Raw genomic sequence first — 24,205 nt, 5'->3', positions numbered from 1 at the left:
TGTCCGCATTAAACAGGCAGTAATTTGACAGGATAATGTGTAATTCTTCATTTGTCCCGTGGTGGCGTCGCAGGGAAACTTAAAGGACACCTGTCATCAGGTCTGTGTCACTAGTCCTGTCACCTCTACCTGTTGGAGCAGCTCACAAGGATCCCATCCCAGCCTTTATCTAGTTATTTCATACATTAATCAATATAAAATCATCTATTCTTTATCATGTAAATGAGGCTGGTCACATGGTCAGAGGCAGTGATGTCACCCCTGTTACCCCTCCCCTCTCCTCCCCCTGCTCATGTCTGTGTGTAATGTATAGTAAAGCATGGCTAGTGTGTGTGCTGCATCTGCTGACATGCTGCATCCTCCTAATATACAGGTGAGAGACACAGACATCAGCTACACATGAATCTGACATGTTCTGCTGTAACATGGCTGCCTGGAGCTGCTGTATCTCTCCTATACACACACACATGCACACACAGGCTGCATCCTCCTAATATACAGGTGAGAGACACAGACATCAGCTACACATGAATCTGACATGTTCTGCTGTAACATGGCTGCCTGGAGCTGCTGTATCTCTCCTATACATGCACACATACACACACAGACTGCAGGGGGCGCCAGCACCAGGAAGCACATCATTATACAGCCTCACATCATTATACAGGCTGTCAGTCATGCACTGGGGGTGTGGCTGTGCCTCCCACTCATGAATAAGCTGGACAGCTTGAATATGCTAATGCTTCATTGGACATTTCACAGGTCATTTGCATACAGCTTTAGGACCTCATTGCTTAGGTGTACAGGCATGTAGATGGACAATGAAGGGATAGAGGCAATGCTCTCTAATGGCAGTTTATGAAAATATATTTAGTTTAGGAGGTTATTTTGCATGACGGGTTCTCTTTAACAGTTTCGGCCAACTAATCAGATTGGATCTCATAAAGCTGTGGATAGAATTTTACCTTCTCCGAGCTTTGGACCGGTTACACTACAATGACCTCATGGCCATAGACAAAGCAGAACAATTAGAGGGAATATGATTCCGTCCTTCATTTATAAATGTAACCGGTTTAATAAAAAAATGTTTTTTTCAAGAACATCGAATCGGTTTCTGATTAATGACATCTATCATACATTCCTTGCTCCTGGAGTCCTCCGAGCAGGGGGGGTCGGAGGTCACATTAGTCAATCCCGGTGTATAAGTTTGGTTGTACTTGCCAGGTTTCTGTGAAATGAAATCAAATAAATTAAGTTAAAAATATCAAAAAAAGAACACATAAAATTCCTGTTCGGAAAGGTCAGACTACTGGCAAAACTGCTCCGTTCATCTGGTCCCAAGATGAAGGTTTTGAAGAACTGATGTTTCTGATCGCGGGGGGAACTCGGAATTCCTTACTCATTGTATTTTTTCCTCGTTTATGTATTATCTCATTCATCTGCCATCAATTGTAGATCTCCACATGATCAATTCTTATCAGACTGTAGTGACCTGAGACCAAACCCCAAAACGGGAAATATTTAGACTTATTTTCTGGAAGTCACATGACCCCACGTGGCCAATCAGTGGCCTCAGTCGCCATATAAATGTGGATAAATGAAGTCCACTACAACTGGGAGAAAACTTTTTTTTGGCCATTTTTTGGCAATGTGTGGGGGCTTACTTTTTGTGTAAAGACCTGTAGTCTGTATTTGTACACTCTTAGGGTTCATAAAGCTTTTTGATTGCATTTCATATAATTAATTTTGGGACAAATGATTAAAAAATGTCAACAAGGGTATTGTTTTTTTCAGCTATTTTTTTAAGGGAACTAAATTTCACTAATAAAGCCAGTGATAGGTTCCCATAGAGCCCTATTAACTAAATATCACCTTTAATTTAGCTAAAATTTGTTTCCCTTAAAAACATCCCCTTAAAATCAACTTTGTTATCTTACCTGGCATACAGCCAGGAGTGGGATGGGGCATGTCCTACTTGGCCAAAACATGTCAATATGGGTATCTTTTTTTTTGTTATTTTTTAAAGGGAACCAAATTTCACTAATACAGCTAGTGACAGATTCCTGTAGAGCCCTTTTTACTAAATGTCACCCTTCATTTAGCTAAAATGTGTTTCCCTTAAAATCATCCCCTTAAAATCAACTTTGTTATCTTACCTGGCATACAGCCAGGAGTCGGAGGGGGCATGTCCTGCTCGGCCGAATCCAGCAGCTGCTCCTCATGCCATATCCTTCCTCACCATTCAGCACTACCTGTCATGTGACCTGGGTGATGTCATCAAAGGTTTTTTACTTACTAACATTTGCAAAATCTACCCCATGTATGTATCTGATCACATGAAATCACAACATGCCTCCATGGATTTCTACTCCTCCCCATCCTCCATGGAGGCTGCTGTGATTTCTTGAGATTTTCTTTTTTAAAGCGTAGGCAATATTTTTGTGTTGATGTTTTTATTCTAACTTTTTTTAAATTGTATTTTTTTTTGTACATAACATTTTATTGTTTTATTTACATTTTTTTTTTATATGACTTTGTCGTTAGATCTCTTGTATAATGCACTTCCTCGGTCTACTCTACAAAAATGTTTGTGCCTTTGAAATTTTTTTTTTATAGTGGAGCAACTGAATTATCTCAACTTTTATGACCTCTCCGTAAAAAAAAAAGTTATAAGGGACCTCCACTGAGGCACGATCATTCCACATTGGAAAAAACTGAAGTTCCATAGACCTTCGAGGACTCTCAGAACATTTTTGGGTTAAAATACCAGACAATAAAGTTGGTGGATCCTTAAGGTCGGGAGAATTCTTGGTCTTTCCAGTGTCATGAAATGTCAGTAAAAACAAAAGAACACAATTAGGAAAACTTTAACCCGTCTCCTTATGGAAACAATTTATCATGTGTATACACGGCTCGTTCTGACAAAACTCTCATATACGCCTAAAATCCGCATCCAGAAGTCATTTGAGCTAAAGGCTGTCTTTGATCAAAAAAAAGGGAATAATGGATTGAAAAATGGACCGGTTACGGCCGCCAAAATAGCTATTACAAAAGAAAAAAAAAAAAGTTTGGACAATTTCAAGGTTTGGCCCACGTAAAGTTAAGATATTTCATCTTCACAGTTCCGTGTCAACAAGTGTCTTCAAGACGTCTGATATTTGCTACGAACTTGTGCTAAAAAAATAAGATAGGAGTTGGCAATGAGAATTCCGTGCAATGCTTAAAAGAGTGTTCCCGATGCAGGTAGACCGCCGCTATCGGAGGCAATGGCGGTCATGTTTGGAACGGCTAGGCTGTGCACTATGGAGGCAAAAGTGGTGTGATGCCCTTTACTGGGGCAAACAAAGTTGTAGCTAGGGGTAAGTATTGAGTCCTAGACCCTGTTCCAAATTCCAGGCAAATTTCCACCAAATCCAACTTTTTTGCTTCCTTTAATAGGCGTCGCTCCACTGATTCCGTCACAGTTGCAATTTTTCTTCTAACCCCTCCCCACTTTTCCTGACTAATCACTGGTTTCCACAAACAATATGCTAATTTGAATTACTACTGTCAAATGGGTTGTGCCAGAATCCCGTCTACAGGTAAGACCCGCCCACTTGACGGTAGGGATGACTATTACCATAGTAGAAGACAAAAATGATGGCACTGCTATCTAACAGATGGTGGAGGACTATAAATAAAATTTCCAAATGTTCCAGAATTAGTAAAGTGACACCTAAAGTAGAGTTAGAGTTGTTGGGGATCATGACAGGTCCTCTTTAATAAGAACGTCTCCGAATTTTACTTGTCAAGAGGCCCATTGACAAAACACAACAGAAGAAAAATTATTCTCTTTTTTGGGCCCAGTTTTCTTTGGTTGGAATGCCTGGTTGTAAGTTTTCAAGTTGCCTGCAGCACCCCCGCAGGGGAAATGAAGTATTACATCATATCCATTTATATCTATGGGCTGTGTGCACAGGACAGTAAGAAAGAAGGTGAACACATATGGGGCCCCTTGTGAAGTACAGTCAGACAATGGGGGTAGAGAAGTGTAATGATGCTGCCTTGTATACCTTGTAATAGGCACATCAAAAAACCGTAAGATCACAAATGGATCTGCTGCAGTGTCCTAGGGGTGTGTCAGAGGGGTGGCATCCGGTGACATCCAGAATGCTTCTGGACCGCATTGTTCGGCCTGTGCCTAGTAACTCTTCTAGTGCTATACAGAGGGACTTCATTCCCCAGTATCCAACCATCCCGTGTATGACCCTCTAGGACCCAATGAAGGGAATGGCTCATCCCAGAAATGCAAAGTTCTGATCAATATAACTAAATGAATTGAGAAATATTGTCTCACCGACTTTTGGGGCAGCATGTCCACACACCTTTTATTTTCCTTCAATTTGCATAATACAGAAGATGTCAGGTCCTTCACGGAGAGATGGTCTAAGAATGTTCTCTACCACAACATATGAACCCTAAACATCGATTCTCTCACATTAGGTTGTATAAAAAATGTAGGGATTGCACCAACCATGAGGCAAGTTGAGCCTCTTACCTCAGGCATCACCATTTCCAGCAAGATGGGGGAGGCAGCAACAATACAGAAGAGGTCGGGTCCTTCACAGAGAGATGGTCTAAGAATGTTCTCTACCACAACATGTGAACCCTAAACATGAGACCCATCGATTCTCTCACATTAGGTCGTATAAAAAATGTAGGGGTTTCACGCAACATGAGGCGAGTCTAGCCTCTTAGCTTAGGCAGCACCATTTACAGCAAGATGGGGGAGGCAGCAACAATACAGAAGAGGTCGGGTCCTTCACGGAGAGATGGTCTAAGAATGTTCTCTACCACTACATATGAACCCTAAACATGAGAACCATTGAGAGGTTGTATAAAAAATGTAGGGGTTGCACCAACCATGAGGCGAGTTGAGCCTCTTACCTCGAGCATCACCATTTGCATCAAGATGGGGGGAGCAGCATCAAGGGTGCAGTCAAGGTTTTGACACTTAAAAATGGTGTTTCCGCACACCCAACACCCGATACGAGTGTAAGACACCGCATATGGTGGAGAGGGGGGCCACTCTATAGCTCGCCTCGTGCGGCAGACGGTTTAGTTTCACCCCTTAAATCATATACAATCCAGGCAATATTTGAGATTATTCTACGGAAGGAAGAATTTGACCCCAATGAGTTCGTCAGGTGGTAATTGTCTACTTGTTGCCCGGTCCTATGGAGCTTCGGGTGGGTGGTGGACCCCTGTCTTTGACTTTTCTTTTTTGTTTTTTGTTTTTTTGAACAAAAACTACATTTTGGTTGAACCTCTATCCACATGAATGGAAAAAGTTGTAGTGTTAGTTTAAGTGTGGCGGTCCTTCCTGTTCTAGACCGCGGCCTCTTTTCCTTTCCCCTCTCGTCTGTCTGTCTTGTACTCTCTCACTCATCTCAGTAATACAAATTAGTTTTTGTTGGCCGTTCCCCCACTGACTGCTCTTAAAGAGATTTTTTTTTTTTTGTGCACTTTTTATTTTCCATTGATCTTGCCAAACAAGTGTCCTCTCCAGATACCACCCCCCCCCCCTCCTTCCCGTTTTCCCCTCTTCTCCTCCTCCTCCTTAATGCCGGCTTTAATTCACTCCTTTCCCAGAGCACAGGACGGCTCATATATCACTCACCTTCTCTCGTTTCTGTGTGGGCCACTTCACTAGGTTACCGTGTGTCTGTCTTAAAGCAGCAATATTTATAGACCAGAAACGGGGAGGGGGGGGGTAAATTTAAGCTGAACCATGTTGGCGGTGATCGGCCCTTGACCTTTACCTCCTCAATCTTGGCTGTAATAATGGAAAAATCACCTTGGGTCGGGGATATTTGCCATCTAAATATTCGGATCCTGTCATTTTTAGCAGTGGCAAACCTTAAAAAAAAACTAAGCTTAGTCCAGTGACATATGTAAATTAGGTAATAAAGTGCCTACTGGGCGTGGCCTAATCAAGGAACTGTCCTTTTATCATCTAAAACTTCTCCCAAACTTCTCTGTTTTGGCAAAGTTCAATAAGTCAGTTTTCACTTCAAGTCGCTTTCTGATCGGGGAATTTCTGCACTTGCACCGTATATTACAGCGCAGGCGACATCAGTCAAAATAAATGCAGAGGGGACTGCAGACAGGACACTTCCCAAAGCTAAGGGCAGCATGGCCCCTCTCTTCTGTGCCCCTGTAAAGCCCTCAGATTTTTGCACCTGCACTGTGTATTCCAGTGCATGTGATAGCAATCAAGATGAAAGGAGAGGCATCACATGACCGGGGATATCACATGACCAGGGATGTAACGAGCCGTGCACCTGTGTGACATCACATGATCAGAGATATAACAAGCCGTGCACCTGTGTGACATCACACGCCCGGGAATACAATGAGCCATGCACCTGTGTGACATTACATGACCAGGGATATAACGAGCCGTGCACCTGTGTGACATCACATGACTAGTGATATAACGAGCCGTGCACCTGTGTGACATCACATGACCAGGAATATAACTAGCAGTGCACCTGTGTGACATCACATGACCAGGGATATAACAAGCTGTGCACCTGTGTGACATTACATGACCAGGGATATAACGAGCCGTGCACCTGTGTGACATCACACGCCCGGGAATACAATGAGCCATGCACCTGTGTGACATTACATGACCAGGGATATAACGAGCCGTGCACCTGTGTCACATCACATGACCAGGGAAATAACGAGCCGTGCACCTGTGTGACATCACATGACCAGGGATATAACGAGCCGTGCACCTGTGTGACATCACATGACCAGGGATATGACGAGCCGTGCATCTGTGTGACATCACATGACCAGGGATATATAACGAGCCGTGCACCTGTGTGACATCACATGACCAGGGATATAACGAGCTGTGCACCTGTGTGACATCACATGACCAGGGATATAACAAGCCGTGCACCTGTGTGACATCACATGACCAGGGATATAACAAGCCGTGCACCTGTGTGACATCACATGACCAGGGATATAACGAGCTGTGCATCTGTGTGACATCACATGACCGGGGATATAACAAGCCGTGCACCTGTGTGACATCACATGACCAGGGATATAACGAGCTGTGCATCTGTGTGACATCACATGACCAGGGATATATAACGAGCCGTGCACCTGTGGGACAGGGACAGATTTCTATCCACAGGAAGTAAACAATGAAGCTTCCTAAAGAATTGCAGCAAGCAGAGATCTTGAAAAGGCATTGAGAGGAATCGCTGCAGAGAGTATACTGGAAAAATTGTATAACTTTTCATTACACAAACAATAACATTTATCTACTGAAAGTGGACAACCCCTTAAAGTGCTTAATTACCCTACAGCACCTCTAGAGGGGAAAAGAAGCATTACACCCATCCATTAAAATCAATGAACATGTCTTATGGGGTGATGATGGGGTGTGCGGCTGTGAATACAGACCCTTACGGGATAAGATGATTTGTGACATTTTATTGTACAGTCTGTAACATTCCCGTGTAGAAAGTCCTGGAACAATCCTGGATAACAGTGCATAAATAAATGATACATTTCACCTTCCCTTCTCCTTGAGTTTGTCTTCTCGTGTACATCACTCGGCGTTCTGCGCTGTAGTCAATTATTAATGAGCCTCCGGAATGTGTTTATTACGGAGAAACATTGTGTCTGACTATAATGGGCCCCGATCACACGTTCCGCTTCACTTCTATTCACATGAGCCCCCCCTCCCCCCCCCCGACAGAAGGAACAAACTGGGAGTTTTCTCTGTGTTCACAGATTGTTCTGTGATGTTGGCCGCCTGTTAAGAATCCATATATTAATATCAAGTGGAGGATTTCTGCTTCTTTACCCTCAGACAACAAGCAGATTTTTCGGCCTCGCCAGAAACGGGTCGCATTTGCTCCCAATAATCTCAGATCTGGCTCCATATCAAAAACGGATTCATTTTTTTTTCAAATAATTCTCTGGAGTTCCCGCACCTCTAATATCCAGGCACTTGTTTTATTTTACTGCGATTTCTTTTTTTATAGAATATGAAGAATACTGACAAGATATTTGAAACATTTGAAAAAAAATTTTTGTGGATGTTTTTTTTTTCTGTTAACAGGTTTTTAATGTCTTATTTTTCGGGATTGTTGGTAAAACGTGTGACTACATCGAATCACCACAAGCCCAACCCCTTTCCATTACAGACAATCTTACCATTATCCTATAGTATATCCTTCCGGTGTCCATTGGATTTGTGTTTCCTATACATATCTCAGATGATTACGTCCTATGTGAACACAGCACAAGCAGCGCAATGAGGTCAGGTGCCAGTATTATGTGCTCCTCCACCCCAATACAGGGGGGAGCAAACTGGGCATTTGCCCAGAGCCCCCTGTCCTAAAGGGGCCCCCTGCATGTGGACCTTTTTGCTAAATTGCTCTTTTAATACCCCATGGCTGAATGTCCCGGGGAAGATACTTATTATCTATCTCCTTTCTATATACATCTATCATCTATGCGTCTAGTTATCTATCTACTATAGTTTCTCTATTTCTCATATCTATCTATCTATCTATCTATCTATCTATCTAATATCTATCTATCTCCTATCTATCTATCTATCTATCTATCTATCTATCTATCTATCTCATATCTATCTATCTCCTATCTATCTATCTATCTACCTATCTATCTATCTATCTATCTATCTATCTATCTATCTCATATCTATCTATCTATCTATCTATCTATCTATCTATCTATCTATCTATCTCATATCTATCTATCTATCTATCTATCTATCTATCTCATATCTATCTATCTATCTATCTATCTCATATCTATCTATCTATCTATCTATCTATCTATCTATCTATCTATCTTCTATCTATCTATCTATCTATCTATCTACCTCCTATCTATCTATCTATCTATCTATCTATCTATCTATCTCCTATCTATCTATATATCTATCTCCTGTCTATCTATCTATCTATCTATCTATCTATCTCATATCTATCTATCTCATATCTATCTATCTATCTATCTATCTATCTATCTCATATCTATCTATCTCATATCTATCTATCTATCTATCTATCTATCTATCTCCTATCTATCTATCTATCTATCTATCTATCTATCTCATATCTATCTATCTATCTATCTATCTATCTCCTATCTATCTATCTATCTATCTATCTATCTATCTATCTATCTATCTCCTGTCTATCTATCTATCTATCTATCTATCTATCTATCTCATATCTATCTATCTATCTATCTATCTATCTCATATCTATCTATCTATCTATCTATCTATCTCCTATCTATCTATCTATCTATCTATCTATCTATCGATCTCCTATCTATCTATCTTTCTATCTATCTATCTATATATCTATCTATCTATCTCCTATCTATCTATCTCCTATCTATCTCCTATCTATCTATCTATCTATCTCCTATCTATCTATCTATCTATCTATCTATCTATCTATCTATCTATCTATCTCCTATCTATCTATCTATCTATCTATCTATCTCCTATCTATCTATCTATCTATCTCCTATCTATCTCATATCTATCTATCTATCTATCTATCTATCTCCTATCTATCTATCTATCTATCTATCTATCTATCTATCTATCTATCTCCTATCTATCTATCTATCTATCTATCTATCTCCTATCTATCTATCTATCTATCTCCTATCTATCTATCTATCTATCTATCTCCTGTCTATCTATCTATCTATCTCATATCTATCTATCTATCTATCTATCTATCTCATATCTATCTATCTATCTATCTATCTATCTATCTATCTATCTATCTCCTATCTATCTATCTATCTATCTATCTATCTATCTATCTCCTATCTATCTATCTCCTATCTATCTCCTATCTATCTATCTCCTATCTATCTATCTATCTATCTATCTATCTATCTCCTATCTATCTATCTCCTATCTATCTATCTCCTATCTATCTATCTATCTATCTATCTCCTATCTATCTCATATCTATCTATCTATATATCTATCTATCTATCTATCTATCTCATATCTATCTCATATCTATCAATCTCATATCTATCTATCTATATATCTATCTATCTCATATCTATCTATCTATCTATCTATCTCATATCTATCTATCTATCTATCTATCTATCTCCTATCTATCTATCTATCTATCTATCTATCTATCTCCTATCTATCTATCTCCTATCTATCTCCTATCTATCTATCTCCTATCTATCTATCTATCTATCTATCTATCTATCTATCTATCTATCTCCTATCTATCTCCTATCTATCTATCTCCTATCTATCTATCTATCTATCTCCTATCTATCTCATATCTATCTATCTATATATCTATCTATCTATCTATCTATCTCCTATCTATCTCATATCTATCTATCTATATATCTATCTATCTATCTATCTATCTATCTTATATCTATCAATCTCATATCTATCTATCTGTATATCTATCTATCTATCTATCTCATATCTATCAATCTCATATCTATCTATCTATCTATCTATCTATCTATCTATTTATCTCCTATCTCATATCTATCTATCTATCTATCTATCTATCTATCTATCTATCTATCTCCTATCTCATATCTATCTATCTATCTATCTATCTATCTATCTATCTATCTATCTATCTATCTATCTCATATATATCTATCTCATATCTATATGTCTATCTATCTCATATCTATCTATCTATCTATCTATCTATCTATCTATCTCATATCTATCTATTTCATATCTATCTATCTATCTATCTATATCATATCTATCTATCTATCTATCTATCTCATATATATCTATCTCATATCTATCTATCTATCTATCTATCTCATATCTATCTATCTATCTATCTATCTATCTATCTATCTATCTCCTATCTATCTATCTATCTATCTCATATCTATCTATCTATCTATCTATCTCATATACTTATACTCATACTTATCAATGTCTCATATCTTATATCATGTATCATCTTTCATATGTATCCTCCATCATCCCTCTCCCTATCATCTGTCTCTCTCCTTTAGCATTCTCCCACAGTCCCATATTACAGATACTCACCTGCTACTGTATGTAACTACAAAGTGTTATTATTGTGAGCGCGGAGCCTGATGCAGGTGGGCGGAGAGCGGGCATGACTGGCTGGACTGGGAAGGGGCTATAGACTTGGGTTGAGCTTATTGGGGGGAGGAAATGCAGTGTGAGGTGATAGGGGGATTTAAATGTGGGGAGGAGTTAGTAGGGCTTATAAGGGCTGGCAGGAAGGGTAAGCCTCATTCTGGCCAGAAAAAATTTTGTCCCGCCCACCCTCCCGTAGTTTTTGTTGTATAGGGACGCTTATGCGTGTTTTGGGAGAAGGGATACACGTAGTTTCAAAAGCTAATTGTCAGTAGGGGTAGGATAGGAGTAGTTAGGATGCCGGTTGTGAGGTGGCGGGTTCTTGGCAATGCCCAGTTAGTGCATTTAAATTTCGGTGGTTATGCAATTTAACCACTATAATAAGGTTGGTGGTTTGAGAACAAAAACTGTTTTTCCCCCGGGGGGCTCGACAATTGTTAATAAAGCTGTGACCATTCATCTTTCCAACAGAAAATTGTCTCTGTGTGTTTATTAGGTAGATGGGTGATTAGGCTAGAAGTGTATGGTTTTTTCCCAGCCCTGGATCTCAGTCATCGCCGGGTCATGTGCAGGTCTAAAGGAGCCTCTTACTGACTGTGACTCTTCATAACATAGTTTTATTTTGGGGCCTCAGTTTTTGATTTGCCCAGGGCCCCACTTTGACTAAAACTGGGCCCTGACCCCATGAACCAGATTTGGTTATTACTAAAGTTTGAGGATGACCCCATAACAGTATGGGAGGATGTTATTCATGCATTTCAGTTCACCACAGCGAAGTTGAGGGTTACAGCTCCCCTTTACTATAGTCCCAGACTGCAATAATCAGCTGTGAGGTGTCTGTAATGAAGCTTTATTCATAATCCTTGGTCCCATTACAGCAAAAAATTTTGAAACTCCAATTGTCACTGGGGCAAAAAATGTTTTTTCTGGAACTACAATTATAAAATATACAGTTCCCACTTCCATACAAATTCAACTTAAGAACAAACCTATGCAACATATCCTGTACGTAACCCGGGGACTGCCTGTACGTAGAAAACATTGTAGCTTGGGGAATGTATGGAAGCTGAGACCCCCCACCAATTACAATAACTGTTGCACCCCTAATCTGAATTCTGCTGTAGCTACACTGAAGCAGAAACATATCTTGTTTAATTCCTTAGCTGAGTGGTTTTGCTGATAAAACAATTATAGAATTATGATAATGAAGCTCTGTCACTTCAATGGCTGGTTCAGTGCTTCTCCTAGCACATTAGTTATTCACTGCAGGAGAGGATGATGTAATCCCTGGGTTGTGCCTGAGGGCAGAATAATCAATTGCTGCACCATCCCCCGGCTGCTGTGTATGAGTGATCCAGCTCAGGCTGATTAGTCATGTCTTGTGTAATGAAAAGCTCTGTGTCTAATGTATTTATGTAGGCAGCCAGCCTCACCCAGCTTTCCCAAGGTCCTGAATGTTATAATTGAATTGTGTTTTCAGCAAAACCACTCAGCTCAGGCATGTCTCCAGGTATGTTTGCTTCATAATGCATCAAATCACATGGTAGGTTTCCTATAAGTTGTATTATCGGTTAGACCCCTTTAACTGAAGAAAAAAATGAATATGTAATAATAATCATCATAACATAATTGCATTAAAAAATTAAATAAACGTAATATATAACAATAGTCATAATCTAATAATAATGTAAAATATACAACAATAATAAAATACAGTTCATCGCTCTAAGTCTCCTGAGTGATAATAACTGGGAAAGGGGCGGGAGGGGAACTTGCAGCTCTAAAATCCTCACATTCCTTTGGATGTAGTAACAAGAAGTAGATATTGGGCATCTTTTACAGGGAGCAAGGAAATTATATTTCCAAATCCACTTTAAAGTACAACTGTGACCCGTCTCCAACATAAATACTACTGATTGTTTGTACACAGCCAAACTTTAACTGTTCCAACTCTCGGCTGAAAAACTCCAAAAAAAAAAATAAAAAATAGTAAACCCAAGTTGTTTTTGGAATTCTAAAAATATATATTAAGGGATATAAAAATTCTAATTCTTTCAAATTTAAAAGAAAATTTTTGAGAACATCAATAAAAAGTGATAAAAGATATATGAAGATGTGAATTTTTAAAAAGTTCTGGGTTGATACATGTCATAAATACAGAGATAAGGAGATAACAGCTCTTCTTCCTTTTTATTCTCTAAATTACACAGTACTCTGATTTACTATAGATGTTTTACCCTTAAACTTTATGTCCAAAACTTAGATGTGAGTGGTTGGTAATATACTGTAGATGATCTTCCTTCTACACTGTGCTTTGATCTGCTGTAGACGATCTTCCCCAACACTGTGCTGTGATCTGCTGTAGATGATCTTCCCCAACACTATGCTGTGATCTGCTGTGGATGATCTTCCCCAACATTGTGCTATGATCTGCTTTGGATGATCTTCCCCAACACTGTGCTGTGATCTGATGTAGATGACCTTCTCCTACACTGTGCTGTGATCTGATGTATATGATCTTCCCCAACACTGTGCTGTGATCTGATGTAGATGACCTTCTTCTACACTGTGCTGTGATCTTTTGTAGATGATTTTCCCCTACAATGTGTTGTGATCTGATGTATATGATATTCCCCAACACTGTGCTGTGATCTGATGTATATGATCTTCCCCTACACTTTGCTGTGATCTGAGGAAGATAATTGTCCACTTATGCTGTGTTATGCATTTTTCAAGAACATGTTCTCCAACACTGTGCCTTGATCTGCTGTTGATGATCTTCCCCTAATTTTCCCATGCATGTTGCAACTTTGCAATACATTTTTCTAAAACACTTCCCCCAACACTGTGTCGTGATCTACTGTAGATGATCTTCTTGTATACTGTGCCATGCATTTTTCTGGAATATCTACCCAACATTTTTCCTGACTATCTTTGTCTATACTGTTTTTTATCTTCTGTAGATGATCTCCCCTACACTGTACTGTGATGTGCTGTAGATCAACTCCATTTACACTGTACTGTGATCTGATGTACATAAAATTTCCTTACAATGTGCTATGCATTTTTCAAAAACATCTCCCCCTACATTATGCTGTGATCTGCTGTAGATGATCTTCTCCCTACACTGTACAGTGATATTCTGTAGATGATCTTCCCCCTACACTGTACTGTGATCTGATGTAGACAATTTCCCCCCTATACTGTGCTGTGTATTTTTCTAGAACATCTCCCAAAACTGTGTACCTTGGATATTGGATTATGAAGTACTATGGGTTAGGATTGTTTACTCTCAATGAAAGTCAGTAAAGTCTCTGTCCTCTAGTCTACAAGTTTTTTTTATCAATTTGAAGGGAACCTGTCACCACATTTTTCTCAAATACAGCTAGTGGCAGGTTCTTATAGAGCCCAAGTAACTAAATGACACTCTTATTTTAGCTAAAAATGATTTCCCTCAGATTCCCCTAAAATTAGAGTTATAAACTTGCCTGGTATTTAGGGATCTATATAGCTAATTGAGGGGCGTGGCCTATTGTCGTGTGAACAGGGTGACATCATCACATGTCCTTTAGTATTTTAACATTCGCAAACCTTACCCCATGCACATACTCAGATCCCCCTAAAATCAGAGTTATAAACTTGCCTGATATCCAGGGATCTATAGAGGGATTCAAGAGGTATGGCCTAATGTCATGTGACCAGGGTGTCATCATCACATGTCCTTTAGCCTTTTAACATTAGCAAACCTTACCCCATGCACATATCTGACCACATAAAAAAATCACAGCAGCCTGGATGGACTTCTACTCCTCTCCATGCAGGCTGCTGTGATTTCATGTGATATGATATGCTGTGATTTCATGAGATATGTACTTGAGGTACAGTTTGCTAATGTTAGAAGGCTAACGGACCTGCGATGATGTCACCCTGGTCACATGACATTACTGCTGCATGCCGAGAAAGCTGCTGGATTCAGCCCTAGGAGGACACGCCCACCTCGACTCGCTATAGACATCCTTGGATACCAGGTAAAATTATACAGTTGAATATATGGGAATCCGAGTGGAAGATACACCATATGGGCCCTCTAGGCCTCAAGGGCCCGGTTGTGACAGCACCTTCTGCACCCCCTCAAGTTACGCCCCTGGGTGTCAGTTAATTACTAGGACTCTATGGGAACCTGCTACTAGATGTATTTGTCAAAAATGTGGTGACTGGTTCCCTTTAAATCAGAGTGACTTCTGGGTAACAGGTGTATAAATATCTCACCAAAAACACGATCCTCAATGAACTCAGTGTTCAGTGTTACAGAGGAAAAAACTAATCTCAGTAATAAAAAGTCTGAGTATTGTGCCTAGTCGGATACCACAGATTTCCAGCACAAACCCCACAAGAATAATATTTCCAGACTAAGAAACCCATATTTCAGCTCTAATACCACATGAAACGCGTTTCCAGCTAAATCATCCCAAGGCCTTTGCTTTTCCAATAGAACAGCAACAGGAAGGACACAGTTGTGGGAATGTGTAAAAATAACAACAAAAAGGCACATAAATGGGAAACACAAACAACAAGGGAAAGTAAAAGCCGCTTTTTAACCCCAAAAAATTCCGACCAAAAAAATTTATTCTGAAATAACTTTATTAATCCCATCTAATAATAAGGCGGATGAAACGTTTGTGACAATTAATTAAAGCCGCGAAAAAAAAAAAAAAAGGCGACGCGGTCCACGCAATGAGGACAACATGTGACACTAAACAAAAACACTGGGGGAAAAAAAAAAAATGCAAGAAAAAAGTAATTAAAAAAGGCTAAAAATACAATGTGGGGATGTGTTTACAATTAAAAGTAGTTCCCTCAACCAGACTCGTGCGTGAACTTTCTTTGCACTGGGAATTCAAAATAGAAAAAAAAAAAAAAAAAGTTGTAAAAAAAAAAATAAAATCTAAAAAGTTGATGTTAGTTTTTGTAATAAAATGTATAATTATAGCTAAAAAGTTTGGTGCAACTTGCAACTATCGGCACAGTTGCTCCCTGCACGGCAGTTAACAGCAAGTTAACGTTGGGGCGGGGCCTACGTGCTGGATGTGGACTCTTGACACTCGAGAGGAATATATAACGAGTGCCTTAAATTCAGAGGGGGCGCACACCAGTACGTCATTGTGCTTGGTTTACAATCTTTCATCCTGGTCGTAGATAGTCCTTTCATGTAGTAGAACTGCAATACCAAACACAACCAGGCACATGTGTGGCGCTGTGAAGCAGATTTTCTATGTCGCTGCCCCCAGCTATGGTTTGTGTTTGGTCTTCCAGTTAATCTCCATCTCTGTAGATGGGTCTGACTGCAGTACCGCACACAACCTGTGAGTAGACGCGGTCCTGCGTATTCGAAATAAAGGATATTTTTCCAAAATCTTTTAAAGGGGATGTCAAATTAGGGCACATTTACTTACCTGTTCGACGGAGTTCACCCAAAGTGCATTGTCCGACAATCATGCCCTGTGCCGCGAATCACTAAGGTCGTGCCCCCTGATATCCTGCATGTGTCGCTTCCCCGCTCAGGTCCCCGGGGTTCACCTTCTTCTTCCTAGTGCATGTAAGTGCATTGTCCGTGTATAATGCGCTGTGCGGGGAGTCACTAAGATCGTGCGCCCTATATCCTGCATGTGTCGCTTCCCCGCTCAGGTCCCCGGGGTTCACCTTCTTCTTCCTAGTGCATGTAAGTGCATTGTCCGTGTATAATGCGCTGTGCGGGGAGTCACTAAGATCGTGCGCCCTATATCCTGCATGTGTCGCTTCCCCGCTCAGGTCCCTGGAGTTCACCTTCTTCTTCCTGGTGCATGTAAGTGCATTGTCCGTGTATAATGCGCTGTGCGGGGAGTCACTAAGATCGTGCGCCCTATATCCTGCATGTGTCGCTTCCCCGCTCAGGTCCCTGGAGTTCACCTTCTTCATCCTGGTGCATGTAAGTGCATTGTCTTGCGACACAAATTGAATCTAAATCCAGCGCGGTATCCGAATCAGTCGGATCGTACGACGGCCCAATCCGTGCCCAATCCGTGCCCAATCCTAACCCAGCGCAAAAACCCTTGTTAAATACCCGTCAAAGCTGCACAAATCCCGAGAACCATGAACACTCTGACGAAAGTGCGACCCGCGACCCTTAGTAAATAAGCCCTATTATCTCCTATATGGGGGATAAGTCTCAATCTACTTGGGGTCCAACTGCTGACACCTCCAATATCTCCGACGTAGAAGTGAATACGGTACCGGCTTCATTTACAGGGAGACTTTTGGTGCCTCATTATCCCAATCGCTTTTCCTCAATCTTTCATAGGAAAACCCCTTTAAGGCTGCGACCAATGACAGTACCAGGTTCTATCACCAGATGCGTTACGTTTCGCTCACATTCTTGATCGTCCGCTCGGGGTTGCGATGTCTCTGTGTGGAGCGATCCCACGTCACGGGGAGACATTGGAGAAATCCGGCTTCTTGTCTAATAAATGTGAAGCCTCCTCGCATGCAGCTGGCACCTGGAGGACAACTTTCCACATCTGTCTCGTTCTCTGACTCATCCCGGGGTCCCCGACAAGCAATGATAACTCCGACCCAGACCCCACGCTGCGGAATGATTCCAGGGTGATTTATTATATTATACTCTATATTCATCTCATAGTAACGGCAACCGTTTTGGCCAAATCTTCTCGAACATTGTATTCTTGGCTTTGGAAGCTCAGATGGGATTGTTCATGGAGAGAAGGGTTTTCGTGTGAAGTGTCCCCAGTCCGGTAATAAAACTTCTGAAAACAGGGAAATACGGACAATGCTGTGTTGCAATTGGAAAACAACAGTCAGATTGTATCCATTAATCTAGTATCATGGGGACCACATCGGGGAAGTATTTACTTCAGTCCAAGACCGAAACCAAATCTGTTCTCTCAATTTGGACAGAACCTTAACACTGCTCACTCTGGGCCACCATGAAGAGGCTACTACATAGCGCCCCCGAGGGATACAGTATAAGATGTTCTGGGGGTGTTCTGCTTCAGAGGTCAGGAACTAAAGGTCCAAGCAGAACATTGATATCTGTAGAGTTATAAACATCATAGTTTAATGTTATTTGTTATTTGGAGAGATAGAACCAACCCAAAAATTATTTAGGACCCCAGAGCAGACGCAGAAAGGGAATCAGGCCTCAGAACAAGCTGTTAAAATGAATTCAGACCCAAGATAATATCTTAAATTGAATTCAGACCGCAACCAGATCTTAAAATGAATTCAGACCCCAGACCAGATCTTAAAATGAATTCAGACCTCAGTCCAGATCTCAAAATGAATTCAGATCCCAAACGAAATGTTAAAATGAATTCAGACCCGAGACCAGATGTTAAATTGAATTCAGACGCCAGAATAGATCTTCAAATGAATCAGACTTCAGAACAGGCTGTTAAAATAAATTCAGACCCCATACCAGATCTTAAAATGAATTCAGATCCCAAACTGGATGTTAAAATGAATTCAGACCCCAGACCAGATCTTAAAATGAATTCAGACCCCAGACCAGATCTTGAAATGAATTCAGACCCCAGACCAGATCTCAAAATGAATTCAGACCCCAGACCAGATCTCAAAATGAATTCATTCAGACCCCAGACCAGATCTCAAAATGAATTCAGACCCCAGACCAGATCTCAAAATGAATTCAGATCCCAAACGGAATGTTAAAATGAATTCAGACCCCAGACCAGATGTTAAATTGAATTCAGACGCCAGAATAGATCTTCAAGTGAATCAGATCCCAAACTGGATGTTAAAATGAATTCAGACCCCAGACCAGATCTTAAAATAAATTCAGACCCCAGACCAGATCTTAAAATGAATTCAGACCTTAAACCGGATGTTGAAATGAATTTGCCTAAGCAGATACCATACAGCTCTAATATGAAACTCTGAAGAGTTCCCCAATTCCCAAATGACTAAAAAAAATTTAATTTTTTAATTTAAAGTTTAATTTCTTACACCTTTATGCAAGTAGGTGGCATTAAGAGTAACGAATAACCATGCTGGAGGTGAGGGCATAACTGTGGGTACAACTTGTTTCTTTTGATTTGATTGGTCTAAATCTATAGCCGGTCTTTTAAACCTTCATAACGCCTTTCAGGAGAATTCGAATACCTGATTGGTTATCTACAAGTGGCGTATTCTATTCCTATCACCATTCAGATTTCTGTGAACCCATCAGGTACCATGTACAGGCTCAGGCTTTGTTACAATGTAGCGAGCTACGCACGTGAAAAACTCTAGGGACACGGCAATCATGAAAATGATATATCTCTGAGGGCTTGTTTTTTGCGTGAGAAGTCATATTTACTATTCCCACCATTTTTAGTTAAATGATTCACATATTTTTGCCGCGTGGTGGAGGATTTAAAAAAATGTTTTTTACTTCACATGATCACATGACCGTGGGAAGGTGTGGTCAGAGTTGTCTTGTCCTAACGATGTGAATACACAAGGATCTCAATGATGAGGACTGAACGTGTCAGATCGGAGGTTTGTTCTGTATGTTTCAATGTTTGCTCATTTAAATAGCAATAAACAGATCACATAAAGAAATACAGCCCCTCCCTTACAGACTACAGAACAGAGTCACAAATCAGACCCAAACCAGGCCTCTCCAAATAAAGACTTCAAACCTCAAACCAAACGCACCAAATTTGAGAACTTTCTTATCTTACCCCTTAATCTTATTACAAACAGACCTCTAAAATATCCCCCCTATTTCACAGCTTTAAAATGCAAATATTCTTCAGACCCCCATATAAAATACATTGGGGCACATTTGCTTACCCGTCCTTTTGATGCCGCCGATCCGGACTGTCCGGCGAGGACTCGGAGCTGCAATGATTCACTAGGATCATGCGTCTAATTTCCTGTATGTGTTGCTTCCCCGCTCAGGTCCACAGGAGTTCACCTTCTTCTTCCCGGTGCATGTGAGTGCTGATCTTGCAACACAATTTCATTTTTAAATTCCGCGGTTTGTCCGATGGCACGACCCCTGATTTGTGTCGCATGCAAGCCACAATCAAATTGCGTGCGTCAAAAACCCGGGGCAATTCAGTGCAAAACAGAAAAATTTTGGAAACTCAATGGAAATGCGTCCAATGGACCCTTAGTAAATGTGCCCCATTCTCCTTAATACAGACCCCAAATTAGACCAGTCTTAATATTGACTTTACAGATTCTTGAAATCCACCTGGTTCTGTAGGGGTCTCCCATTATTGGTAGTGAAGGCTTGGAGTCACAGGACCTACATCGGCCAATCAGTGACTTCCTCTGGGCACAGGATGTCGCTGTCATGTAACAGGAAGTGACATCATGTCGTCTAAGGAAGCAGCTGATTGGACGAAAGCAGGTTCTCCGAATAAGGAATGCATTTTTTTTTGGTTGACCCCCCCTGGATTTTATTGTTGTCTATCATGTTCCAACCCATTTGTGTAGGTGACAAGAAAAACCTTAGAGGAACCGGTTTCCACATCGATGCCCCCCGTGACCTGAAGTCCACTTCCCCCATTATCCGGGATCCTCTCCGCTCATTCCGATGGCTGGTTTCCTGCTTTCTTAAAAATGTTGTTATCATAGTAACATTCTTTTGCATTTAACATAATTTGTCCTTTGGAAATCTCTGGGATATGCAGCTAATTGGTGGAAATTCCGTGAAGCGCTTCCATTGATTTTTCCATATATTGTATCAGTTTTCAAGATGAAGATTCCAAAAGTCTGCAAGATATTATTTCTGAGCTGAGAACTGTATCATCCGACAGTACAAGATATTCTTTGTACACATCCACACGCGCTCAGGCTGACATGCAGAGTTTTCCATCTTCTTACTACAGTAAATTTCATCTGATGAACTCCCCCCCCCCACCCCAAATCCCACATTTTGGAGTGCTGTGTTCATCATGATCAACCAAGGACACTTACTCATAGATCCAGACCCCGCAACAGGGGAGTTACCAGAGCCCTTCTGTGCTGTAGCTTCACAGGGTGTTACACTGTGTCTACTCCCCTTGCTCCCACAGCACTTTCCCTGCACAGTGTAACAGCCTGTGAATCTGCAGCACGGAAGGGCTCTTGTAGCACTCCCAGGAGCCCGTTAGGCTTATAAGCGTAATTTTAAAAGTTGATTTTAGAACAAATATAAGAAGATTACCATGGTCACGGTGCCCGAATCTATGAGTACTTGCCCTTGGTTTATCATGACGGATTTTGATAGATAGTTGATTTCTTTAAATGTGGACCCCAGACCAAAGCCTGGAAAAATAGTACAAAGATCAGACCTCATATATACAGATCTCATACCCCATAAAGAAATGCAGTATTAATAATTGTGTGAAATGTAGACATCCTCAAACCATCAGTAGCCTGAAAAAAGACCCCAGACCAGACTCCTAACAAAGACCCCAGACCATAATCCGTATCAGTCCCATACAAGTTCAAGACTGGATCTGGGGGACGCTGTGGATGTTGTATATCTGGACTTCTCAAAGGCATTTGACACCGTGCCACATAAAAGGTTGGTTTATGAAATGAGACTGCTGGGAATAGGAGAAAATCTGTGTATCTGGGTAAGTAATTGGCTTAGTGATAGAAAACAGAGGGTGGTCATTAATGGCACATTCTCAGATTGGGTTGATGTTACCAGTGGAGTGCCACAGGGGTCAGTATTGGGGCCACTTCTTTTTAATATTTTTATTAATGACCTTGTAGTGGGTTTACACAGTCAAGTTTCAATATTTGCAGATGATACTAAGCTGTGTAAAGTAATAAATACTGAGGTCGATAGTTTAGCATTACAGAGGGATTTGTGGAAACTTGAGGAGTGGGCAGAGAAATGGTTGATGAGGTTTAATGTAGATAAATGTAAAGTTATGCACTTGGGCCATGGAAACAAAAAGTATAATTATGTTCTAAACGGTCAATTACTTAGTAAAACTGAAGCTGAAAAGGACTTGGGCGTATTGGTGGATGGTAAACTTAATTTTAGTGACCAGAGCCAGGCGGCTGCTGCTAAAGCAAATAAAATAATGGGATGTATCAAGAGAGGAATAGATTCTCATGATAAAGACATAGTTCTGCCCTTATACAAATCCCTGGTCAGACCACACATGGAATATTGTGTACAGTTTTGGGCACCAGTGTATAAAAAGGATATAATAGAGCTGGAACGGGTGCAGAGGAGAGCAACCAGGATTATTAGGGGAATGGGGGGACTAGAATACAATGACAGATTACAAAATTTGGGATTATTCAGTTTAGAAAAAAGACGACTGAGGGGAGACCTCATTACAATGTACAAATACCTGAACGGACAGCACAAGGATCTCTCCAAAGATCTTTTTATACCTCGGCCTGTGACCAGGACAAGGGGGCATCCTCTACGCTTAGAGGAGAGGCGATTCTACCATCAACATAGACAAAGGTTCTTTACTGTAAGAGCAGTGAGACTGTGGAACTCTCTGCCGCAGGAGGTTGTTATGGCCGACTCTATGTACATGTTCAAGAGAGGCCTGGATGACTTTCTGGAGAGAAAAAATATCACGGGTTATGGGGATAAAACATTTATTTAATTCTTGAAGGTTGGACTTGATGGACTTGCGTCTCCTTCCAGCCTTATATACTATGATACTATGATACTATGAAGTCCCATAAGAGACCTCAAATATACAGACTCCAGTAACGGATAAAGGATTATAGACCTCAGATGTTTCTTAAAACAACCAAATAAATCTCTGAAATATGTAAAGACCCCAGACCAGACCAGACTGTCCCTCGAAACAGACAGCTCCCCATAAACTTACACCTCATCTCAGACCACTATAATGAATATAGACCCCAGACCAAACAAGAAAGACATCCTAAAAATGCAGACCTCAGAACAGATCCTCCTTAATACAGGACCCAAACTAGAACCCTGTTCTGAACCCAGACCTGAACCTTAGAATAGACCCCTACTAATAATACTGTGATCTATTACATAGAGCTCAGTGTGTGTGCATGTATGTGTGTGTGTGTGTATATGTGTATGTATATATGTATGTGTATATGTATGTATATATGTATGTGTATGTGTGTGTATGTATGCGTGTGTATATGTTTATGTATATATGTATGTATGTGTATATGTATGTATGTGTGTATATGTGTATGTGTATATGTCTGTATGTGTGTATGTATGTATGTATGTATGTATGTGTGTGTATATATGTATGTGTATATGTATGTGTGTGTGTATTTTTGTATGTATATATGTATATGTATGTATGTATGTGTGTGTATGTATATGTGTATGTATATATGTATGTGTGTGTATGTATGTGTGTGTATATGTGTATTTATATATGTATGTGTATATATCTGTATGTGTGTATGTATGTGTGTATGTATATATGTATGTGTATATGTATGTGTGTGTGTATTTTTGTATGTATATATGTATGTGTATGTATGTGTGTGTATGTATATGTGTATGTATATATGTATGTGTGTGTATGTATGTGTGTGTGTATATGTGTATTTATATATGTATGTGTATATGTCTGTATGTTTGTATGTATGTGTTTGTATGTATATATGTATGTGTATATGTCTGTATGTGTGTATGTATGTGTATATGTGTATGTGTATATGTCTGTGTGTATACGTGTATGTATATATGTATGTGTATATGTATGTGTGTGTGTATTTGTGTATGTATATATGTATGTGTGTGTATGTATGTGTGTGTATATGTGTATGTATATATGTATGTGTATATGTGTATGTGTATATGTCTGTATGTGTGTATGTATGTGTGTGTGTATATGTGTATGTATATATGTATGTATATATGTATGTGTATATGTATGTGTGTGTGTATATGTATATATGTATGTGTATGTATGTATGTGTATGTATGTGTGTGTATATGTGTATGTATATATGTATGTGTATATGTCTGTATGTGTGTGTGTA

This window comes from Engystomops pustulosus, chromosome 6 (genome assembly GCF_040894005.1).
Source record: "Engystomops pustulosus chromosome 6, aEngPut4.maternal, whole genome shotgun sequence".
Lineage (NCBI taxonomy): Eukaryota > Metazoa > Chordata > Amphibia > Anura > Leptodactylidae > Engystomops > Engystomops pustulosus.
The sequence above is the reverse complement of the archived record's forward strand: the minus strand, read 5'-3'. Positions refer to the sequence as shown.